This window comes from Apodemus sylvaticus, chromosome 6 (assembly GCF_947179515.1).
Source record: "Apodemus sylvaticus chromosome 6, mApoSyl1.1, whole genome shotgun sequence".
Taxonomy (NCBI): domain Eukaryota; kingdom Metazoa; phylum Chordata; class Mammalia; order Rodentia; family Muridae; genus Apodemus; species Apodemus sylvaticus.
This window is the reverse complement of record NC_067477.1, coordinates 59629335-59640383: the sequence shown is the minus strand read 5'-3', so window position 1 is coordinate 59640383 and position 11049 is coordinate 59629335. Positions and strand designations below refer to the sequence as shown.

The 11049-nt window shown below is 33.4% G+C and overlaps 1 non-coding gene across 1 annotated transcript; it reads left to right on the top strand.

Moving 5' to 3' along the window:
- Positions 1-8978: 8978 nt before the first annotated feature.
- On the top strand, positions 8979-9157 carry LOC127688268 (small nucleolar RNA SNORA81). The gene has a single exon (XR_007978661.1). It is a non-coding gene; the product is annotated as a small nucleolar RNA SNORA81 (small nucleolar RNA).
- The last annotated feature ends 1892 nt before the right edge of the window (positions 9158-11049 follow it).

Below are 11049 nucleotides of genomic sequence, written 5' to 3'. Positions count from 1 at the left end.
CACATATACAACAAACGTGGGCAGCCTATGTTCAGTTGTCATATATACTTTGGTTGGGGTCATATATACTTTGGTTCAGTCTCTGTGCACCCCAAGGTCTCAGGTTGACACTATATGTCTTTATTATGTTGCCCTTGACCTCTCTGCTATTCTCTTTCTACCCCCTACTTTTCCACAACATTATGTGAGCCACCACCTGATGTTTGGATGTGGTTGTCTGAATCTGTTTCCATCCGTTGCTGGATGAATCCTCTCAGGATGCCAGCTGAGATTCCTACTATCTGGGACATAAAGACTGATTGGCAACCTCCTGTAGCCAGACAGGACTCCCAATAAAAGTAGTTGAATATCAACCTACCCACAAAACCTTCAATCCAAAATTTGTCTTGCCTACAAGATGTGCAGAGATAAAGATGAAACAGAGATTATGAGAACAGCCAACCAATGACTGGCCTGACTTGAGACCCACTCCATGGGAGAGAGACAACACCTGAAACTATAAATGATCCTCTGCTTTTCTTGCACACAGGAACTAGAATACTTCATTCCTGGAAACAGACATTTTTCTATTCTTAATTTTAAGGCAAAGAAAAATATGAATCATTTTAGTAAGAAAATGATGCACTCAAATTCCACTAAGCTTGAAACTGAACAAAAGATTTAGGGAAAATACTCAAATTAAACTGTCATTAAAACTAACATTGCCCTTGGAAAATGCATTATCAAGCAAATTAGAACTAAGGCATCCACTGTGCCCATACTACTTGGTTTTCAGGAAAAAAATGCTATTTGCTTGTAGTTTGATTTTATCCCTGGCTTATCATTGTGCACTTATAAAACAACTATTATTACATAAATTACCTAGAGTTTTCTAGAGTTTGTTAAAAAGAACTTTCTTCAATTTGACTGTCCTCATGTATGCAACTCAAAGAACATAATATCAGCTATAGAATAATTGAATACCTGCTTGTATCTGATAAAATCCAATTTCTCATCTAAGTGTCTTGCTTATAATATTTTCTTCCCTTTGTGCATGTGATTTTAAACATCTACAAAGTTAACATTGCTGGAAAAATACAGTAAAATGTGTTCACATTCAAAACATCTCTCCACCCACTTCCTATTTCTATTATTTACCTCCTGCAATAAGACATGTAAGACAGGTCATATATATTTTGCTTCATGTGCTTGGATTGTTTCTCCTAGCATATGATCCTTGAGTTCACCCAAGTGATCACAATTGAGATGATACCCTGATTTCTAAGGCTGGCTGACATTGTGTGTGTGTGTGTGTGTGTGTGTGTGTGTGTGTAACATTCATTGACCTATCTAACCATGTTTTGATTTGTTTTGTTTTGTTTTTTATTTTGTGGCTGTTTCAAAGAATGCTAAGATAAATATTTGTGTAGATATTTATAGAAAAGTACTCAATATAGACTTTGTTTTTCATAGGGAATGTCTCTTGTTTTCTAAGTTTAAGATTATAAAAGGAAAAGCCATACTGTTTTTTAAAAGGACTACTAACTGACAGCCCCACCATCAATACATACATTTTCTTTTCTCCATATCTTCACAACTGGTGGGACTACTATGAAGAGAATAGACAGAGGAAGGAAAGATGTTGGTTTAATGGCTCCTCGCACCATAATTATTGATAGTAACTATGTATTGAATATTTCAAAGTCTTCAACAGAAGAGAATTTACATGTTCTTCCCATAAATAAGTACTTGAGGTAGTGATATGTTACATCTGATTTTAATACTTCAAGACATGTACATATCTGAGGGCATCATATCTGTATGCCATAAACACATTTAGTATACATCAGTTGAAAAATTATAACTAAAACTCTCTCTTAAATAAGTGAATTATATGTCAGATAAATCATAAAAATAGTTTAATATAAATAAATATGAAACTAAGTATTACATGTTGTTGAAATTTCCCTATGTAGATTATTAATTCTTCTCGGATTTAACATTTCATAATTTTTTAAAATGTTGCAAATTTTCTAAAATTGGTAATTTCAAACAAACAAAAATTAACTACATAAATAATTAGACTGATAAATCTACATATTTTGTGCATTACTAGTGTGCTTCTCATTGCTATGATGGCAAAGAAGGTTCATCCATTTATTTAACCTGTGTTAGTTTTTATCATGACCATATATAGGAGCTATAAAGCCAGTACACTTATTTGTACCTTAAAGAATACATCTCTTTGCTCCCTGATAGGAAACAGAGAGTATAAGTAATGAAACAGATAGCAAACATACTTGTTTATATAAATAAGGAAGACAATAAATAATGTCTGAGGTAGATAGTTTTTGTGTCTCACTGAGCAGTCTTTGGGACTTTGGAGCCTAAGACAATCAAACATGTGAAGGAAATGTATGCCATGAGAAATACTACCTCAGGGTTCATTTTTATATAATACCAGCAATTCTTATTTCAAACAGTTTTACTATTCTAAAGTATATAGCCCCAGTATTTGAGAAACCAGATTTGGTGAATAAGCCAAACACTTATACTGAGTATAAAACACTTACACTGGGTATAAAAGGTGATGTCATTTAAAGCCATCTTGAAACTGCTTCTGTGGCCTGTTTTACAGCATCATTAAACATGAGAGTTTATGTGAGGTTTTTAATGTTTTTGCCTCTGTTAGGCTGCTCATATAAGTTGAATGATTATATATTAGGTCTCCTGCTTGATGAAATATAACTTAATGTTACTTGATTATTTTCAATTTTAACAAATAAAATGCATATTTAACTTAAATATTTTGAACTATATAAGGATGTGTAATTATACACATTTAATTTACTTGAAATATTTATTATATATTAATGATTTCAACAAGATTTGAGTATATATTCTGTGAAATGCAAAGAAATTTTCACCATTTCAACAATTTTATAGATCTTAATACAAATATACGTACAGAAACATTCACAGTGACTTTTTCTTTATTCGTCCCACTTTTTACACTCAAAATTGATTCCTTTGTTGTTTTACTTCATACCCTTTTAATAATCCTAAAAAGACCAAAGAGTTCAAGTAAAGACTATAGTTTAACTAAAAAGTTTAAAGAGTTAAAACACTCTACCAAGAAAGCCCCAACTTTGAACATGTGTGCATATCTTTTTAGGTGTCTGTTTTCTGACAACTTCGCAACTATGTAAAATTTCTTTCGATCATGCTGACCATCTGCCCTCCTTAATCTGCCTGCTCTGCGTCAGTATCCTCTCTAGTTTCCTGTGTTTCCTTCTCTTAGACGCATGTCATTTTGTTTTGTTTTGGTTTGTAATTGAGTTTAACCAGGGCCATCTGTGAGTTTATGGGTTTGCTTCTGAATCCTCAGAACCAGGTGGGCTCAAAGAGAATAGTCAGCTAAAAGCACTGTTTCTCCCAAAACTACATGCACCATAGTTCAGCAGGTAGGAGAAAGGTCATGTAAGCCTCTGCCACATCTATTCCTGGGTCCAAATTGACAGGGCCAGTTTTGTTCAGGCCTAATGGGCTCCTTTACAAAAGATCTGGTCCCTCTGTCTTCAGTCAGCACAAACATACACTTAAAATTTTTTTAAAATTCTTTATAAAAACATATGCACACGTAACTTCAATAGTTTTATAATATTTGTCAATCCCACCATTTTCTCTTTAGAACCTAGTCAATTATTTGTTACTTTATGACTTGACAGGCTTCAAATCATTCAATATACATACTACCTTTGTAAGGATTAGAGAGTAATAGAGAACACATACCATTTTATAAATAAAGAATGAGTGAATAAGTAGAGATTTAACCAAAAACTTGGGCAGATTATGTGAGAGCCTCGCCTGTGAGGGACATGAAGTTGTGCTGTTTGCAATGATCATGCTTCCTGCAATAGTCACAGATGATTTAACAAAAGGTAACAATAAGAAAATTGTCATTCATTTTACTTAATAAAAGTCTATATTTCTTTCAATACTCATGCTAATCAAGATTTGCTTTGACATGGAAGTATAGAGAAATTGTACAACATTCCCAGGGCAGAGTGCTCAGTTTCAAAGCAAGGCTCTTACATAATCTGCTTAAGTTATTGCCAAATTCTTTACTTATTCTCTCATTCTTTATTCATAAAATGGTATGTATTCTCTATTACTCTCTGATCCTTGCCAAAGTATTATGTACATCAACTTATTTAAGACATGTCAAAACACAGTACATGACGTTTCGGATAGAAGATAGATATGTCATTCTGCCACATTTGGGAAAATCTAGCCTGATCATAGTAATTGTGTAGTTTTCGCCTTTCTCAATATAAGACCACTTGTGAGAGGTGCAATTTTATGTACATTTCTGGCTGTTGTCACACTAGAAATGAAAGATTACCAAGGATAGCACCCATGGCAATTTTTCACTCTCTCAATTGCAGAAAAATGACCTGCCACATTCTAGGTGTTCAATAAATATTTGCTAAGTGAATAGATGGTGTTATGGTGAAGCCCTTCCACCAAATATTTCAGTTTCTGAGAGACATTCTTAGTGATTTCTGCTGTTGAATTACTCCAGCCTCCTCAGTGAGCATATAGGAGACTAATAGATTCAATCCAGAAAGCCTTCTGACTTGCAGTTTCATTTCCTGTAAATTCAGTTAATTAACCACCTACAGATAAAAAGCTATTAAATGTAAAAATATGGCAATATGCAATCTATACGTTTTGAATTTCAGTCCATTTTAAGTAGCAAGATAAAAATCATCTCTCAGTTCACCAGGCCTTAGGTGTATGTACTCTGTCAATCATTAAATAGCCATGTACATTATCAGTGGCAAATAAACTTAACATTTTTAGTGGTCAAGTAAGACTGACAGAATGCAAAGTTCCTTCACTATGTGTCTGCTGTTCACCATGCTCGTGCTCATTCTGAGGCATTGTACCAGCCAAGGTTGTCAAAAAGCACTGGGTACATAACAATAAGATGGTTAGAGACACAGAGCACACTCATGTAACTTTAATTGTCAAACATTATTATTACCATAATTTGTTTATAGTATTTTTATAGGTCATTTATGTGTATATATTTTTATAAATATACTTTGTACAGCTGTTTATATTTATATGATTTATGGTGATCAATGATATTAAATAGCCAATTAATGGCTCCTCTCTGGGATCTCCCTCTCTCTGTAGTTATGAATTGACTTGGCTTTTCATTTACAGTTGAGAATTCACAAGATTTCCCCAACTTACATTCAATAATAGGAGGCGAATCTGTGCTGTCATATAAATACCCTGATTGGTAATAAACGTGTGCTATATGTACACAATGAAATTCTATTCACTTATAAAAAATAAAATATGCAAATAAATAAATTGAAAGAAAATATATTATGATGAATAACGTAACGCAGTCTCTCTTACTTAAGACTATGAGTTCTGAAAGTTTAGATGGGAGCATATGTCATTGTTTAACCCCAGAAATCAGGGAGGTAAAATGGGACCATTGGAGGGAACTCCAGAGAAAAGCTACATAGAACACAGGTGCAGTGAAGATAGAAATGGTCAAATGGGGATCCTAATTGGTGAAGAGAACAGAGCAATACAGAGTGATATAGAGGAAGAAGAAAAAAACACTAAATATATTGAAAAATAAAGAAATCACCGGGCTGTGGTAGCGCGTGCCTTTATTTATTTATTTTTTTAATTTTCTTTATTCGATATATTTTTTATTTACATTTCCAATGGTTTCCCCTTTTCTAGCCCCCCCCACTCCCTGAAAGTCCCATAAGTCCCCTTCTCTCCCCCCTGTCCTCAGACCCACCCCTTCCCAATTCCCCATTCTGGTTTTGCCCTATACTGCTTCACTGAGTCTTTCCAGAACAAGGGGCTACTCCTCCTTTCTTCTTGTACCTCATTTGATATGTGGATTATTTTTTGGGTATTCCAGTTTTCTAGATTAATATCCACTTATTAGTGAGTGCATACCATGATTCGTCTTTTGAGTCTGGGTTACCTCACTTAGTATGATGTTCTCTAGCTCCATCCATTTGCCTAAGAATTTCATGAATTCATTGTTTCTAATGGCTGAACAGTACTCCATTGTGTATATATACCACATTTTTTGCATCCACTCTTCTGTTGAGGGATACCTGGGTTCTTTCCAGCTTCTGGCAATTATAAATAGAGCTGCTATGAACATAGTGGAACATTTATCCTTATTACATGCTGGGGAATCTTTTGGGTATATGCCCAGGAGTGGTATAGCAGGATCTTCTGGAAATGAGGTGCCCAGTTTTCGGAGGAACCGCCAGACTGATTTCCACCAGCACTTGGGAGGCAGACGCAGGTGGATTTCTGAGTTCAAGGCCAGCCTGGACTACAAACTGAGTTCCAGAACAGCCAGGGAAACACAGAGAAACCCTGTCTCAAAAACAAAACAAAACAAAACAAAAATAGGACTCACAATTTCCTAATGTTACTGTCTTGCCAGTTTATTGGAATTTCTTTCATGGCAAAAATTAAATTGCAAGGAACCTCCTGCCAGAAAAATAACATTGCATGAATTTTAACTGCAAAGTAATGACTACAATCTAAAAACCATCTACTAAGAACTCAGAAAATGCATTGCAATATATCCATTAAAAATTAAAGTTTCCAACAAGTACATTGATATTTTTCTTTTATAACACTTGTCTAGACTGAAAGTATTCACAAGTAAAATTATAATTATGCAACTGAAATTCATAATCAAAATATGTGTTTTTACTTATGTTGCTATAAAGATTAAAGTTACAGGAAAATGTAATGTCATATATGACATTTCTTCCATTTGTGAACATATGGGTTGAAAAGATTCAAATATTTCATTCATTTATGCAAGACATATATATTAAGTATTCTCAGAAATGGGATCAAATTATCCTAGGAACATTTTTCTGTTAAAAAATTATGATTTTTTAAAGTTAAAACATACAATTTGACACTTGCTTCACTGTGGTAGACTTACTTGATGAAATCAATTCAATATTGACAGAAAAAAAATGCTGACAAGGGTGAGGATAGGTTTAAACAAGTATGCCCTGAGCTACTCTACAGTACAAAAGAGATTGTGGAATTTAAAATTCTGTAGGTGTAATTTAAGTAGAATCAGGTCAAAAGCATATTCAATCATAATGGAACAAAATAGATGCAGTTTAATGATAAATAATTCTCAGGAGCTAGTTCTTATGATGAATAGAAATCTTTTCTTTTCATTTATGTTTTACTCTGCCTACTTTGCTACATTTGAGATAACCTCAAACCTTGTAGAGTAGATTGTTTTTGAATTTGGAACTCCACCCAGGCTTACCACTAACTCAGGATCCTATTGCCACAACTCTCTAATATTGGTTGTCTTGTCATGAACAGCGATACACAACTAACTTTTTATAAGATATTAAGTGCACAGTTTTGACTCTCTGCAAGTGATGGAGGAATTGAAAGTGTACACTCCAAATATCATCATTCAAGACATACAGTTAAACATTGTAAAGTTTATTTTGCCTGCTCAAAAGTGAAAACTATTGCCTAAAAGTAGTATCTTCATTCTCAAAGAACAGTGTGAGACTTGCACACCTTTTTCTAATGAAAATGTTTACAAGGATAGTATTGTAAAACAAGCTTTTCCTTTTTGTATGATGTGCTGAGGCATATATAATATGTTAACTCTAACATGTGGGAAAATCATGAAGCTATCTTATTCATGTTTCTGCTTTGCATCAATCCTCATGTACTTCATTATAAAAAAAAAAGGAACAAAGAGACGTTATCATATGTCCACTTACTGGCATCATTGCCTATGAGTCCCGATTTTAATTTATTCTTCTGGTTTTATAAACAAATCCTATTACCCACAAATTTCTATCATTTTTCCTATTTTTCCTTCTTAAGATTTCGAGTGCATGACTTTCTCTTAAAGGAATACTAAGAAAAGCAACCAACTTCTGCTTTAATGCCACCATTCAAGTTTTCTTCATGATTCTTCACGCTTAACAAATAAAATCATGCTGCAGCATCATTCTTTGAATGTGCTACCACTGAATGCATTGATAAAGAAACAATGGTAGCACAGCCATTTTCTAGGGAAAGGTGAACGTCATGAAGTCAACACAACTGTTTGACACAGCTGAGCCAAATGCTGCAATCCTTGACCTGATGCAGTTTATGTTCTGTTTGAGACTCTAGGTGTTCTTCTCTTGGGGGGCTGTTAGCATAATGATTCACCCATGTCTTCTCTGACAAAACTGTTACTGTATTCCCCTGAGAAATTCTTGAAGATATTACTACCCTCTGCTGTCAAGGAAGTAACTTAGCTGACCTAAACTGGGAGTCTTCGCTGTGCCTTGGAGACTGTTATCTGTCCCTAAACAAGTTCATGAAGCAAAATAATTGGAATAGTTAGAACACAGAGGAGGATGACAAGGTTCAGAAAGACTGGGGAAATAACAGCAGATCAAAGCACAAAGCTCCTTTTACAGTATATTTAGAATTTGTTAGAATTGAAACCTACAAGATAATGAGTAAGAACTCAGCAACAAAAGCTAGAATGTCTAGGATAATGTAATAGTATGTATAGGTGGAGCAAGACCAATGTAAAAGAACATAAGAATATGACACAAAGAGCTATCATTCTTGGAGAGATTGGTTTACACCATGTTGCTGTAATGTGAATTAACTTAGAAACAAAACAATTCTTTTATTAGACAATTTCTAATAAGATTATAAATACAAATAACAGCTGCAATGATTAATAAGGCTGAATTCTCAGGGTTAGGGCGATTTGCAAGTAATAGTATTGACCATTAAAAGGTAATAGTATCCTGCTTACAGCAGGGTGATTTTCCTGGACAAACTAGGAATTTATTAGTTTTCTGTCTAAGCATCTTGAAACCACAAAATACTCTTAGCTCAGGCTTTTAAATGCTTGATTGTTTAAGATAAAACAATTTTTCTTGTATAAGCACTGTGCTAAAATTGCAGAAACTGGGATTCTGTCTTGGTTTTTGTAATAATGCTAGCAGAGTACACACAAGAAGAAAAGTAACTAGCACTGGATTCCAAAGACTTAGGTGGACCTTTTTCTTAATGCCCAGTGTCCTGTGTCATAAGATTTGGTGCAATAAGTCTTTAGAAAAAAACATAAAATGACTTGTTGAATTTTAGGAATAAGGATATGATGTTCGTGATAATAAACTATTTCTACCTGTGTTTAGCCTATAACTCTGGGCATACTAGAAAAGCATGCCAGGACAAAGTGATATGAATGCTTTTGGATGTGTATAAATGAAGGTATTTTCTGATTGCTACTCAGAATTGGAAAACATCCCAATCTTGGCATCTAACTCAAAGGCACCTTCCCTGATACTTATAGCCTCTATGGAACCAATTCACAGTCAGGCCTGGACCTCAGCACAAAGGGTTATTAGAAGGACAGTCTTTACATAGGAAGCCTTATTATAGCATTTCCACAAACTGATTAATTAGGCCTGTATTTGTTGAATTCATAATAATCATCTTCAAAGAGATCATTTGATTAAGACAAATATAAAAACATTAAAAATCATTACAACAAAGCATGCCCTTACAAGATTCACAGACTTTGAAAAAAGAAAAAGCATTGTTATAAATAGTTGTAAAACCAGTTTGGTGAATCTATCCTTGCCATTTTCTGTTTACTAAACATAACAAGATCACACAATTAATACAATGATGAATTTTGTGTCTTAACCTTTTAGGTTTCTTTTTAATGGTAATTTTCTGAGACGACATAATCATTATAATGTGGTAATGTTATATAATATGTATTATCTTGATTATTATATATTTGGGATAACTGATGAACAGTAATTAAATACATTTTCTGAATTTTACAGCAGACAATTGTCACCACTTTGCTATACATCACACCTGGGCTGATTGAGAGACAAAATATCAAGGTGCAATTTTATACTTTAAATGAAATTATTTCTTAGATGATTAAAATTTGTCTTGTAGTTTTCAGGGTATGATTGTTGTTATGTATTGTATATTATGTTGCAATATGGTTGATTACAAAATATTAGGAACAGAAGCATTATCTAATATGGGCATAGATAATGCTGGCTAAAATGATGACTATTTAACAATATTATTTTGTGATTGAGAAAATTATCAGCACATCTAGGACACAAGGAATACACACATAAAATATGAGAACATTCAGAAAAAATGTACATACAATGGAAGTTTATTAAAATTTACTTTAGTATGTCTTTGAAGTGATCATATGTATGAAATGACAGTGATATATTCCAACAAATAAAGCCAACATACTTTATATTAATTTCAAAAAAATGGAACCGTGACAATAGACACGTTGCCTTTCTTTGGACTGTTGAAAGTATAGTAAACCCAAATTATTCATTGCTGTATAAGAAATAAATAGTTAACAAAGGAAATTATATATATGTAAATGTATATTTATTCATTCACAATTCCATATTAATTGTTTTATTGTGAGCAATATACAAATTAGATGTGACAATGTTTAGTTAATTTTTCCTTATGGTAGAGCAAACAAACGTTCAAGTATATTCCAAACACATAAATAACATGAAGTTTTGGTCATTTGAGAGTTTGGAGATATGGATAAAATATATTATTTGGATGTAAGGGAAGACTCAAACTTGCAGACTCAAATCACATCATCTTTAAATAAAGCATTATTAGGAAGACACATCTGAGTCCAAAGATACGTTTTTTGCCAAATAATGCTGTGGTCTAATGAAACATGTTTTTGGTGGAAGGGATTAGCTCCCTGTGAGAAATTAAATATAGATTAATTACAAAAGATTTGGACTGACTGTATGATATAGCAAATTATTAGAGGGTATGACAGGCTACAGAGTATGTGTAGAATTAAATCTACTGTGCTGTAGTTATAATATTTACTAAATAAGTGAGTTTGGTATTAAGCTAAGCAAATATATTAAATGCTTCTTATATATATTTAGAGAAAAATATGTTTATGTTTTTTCT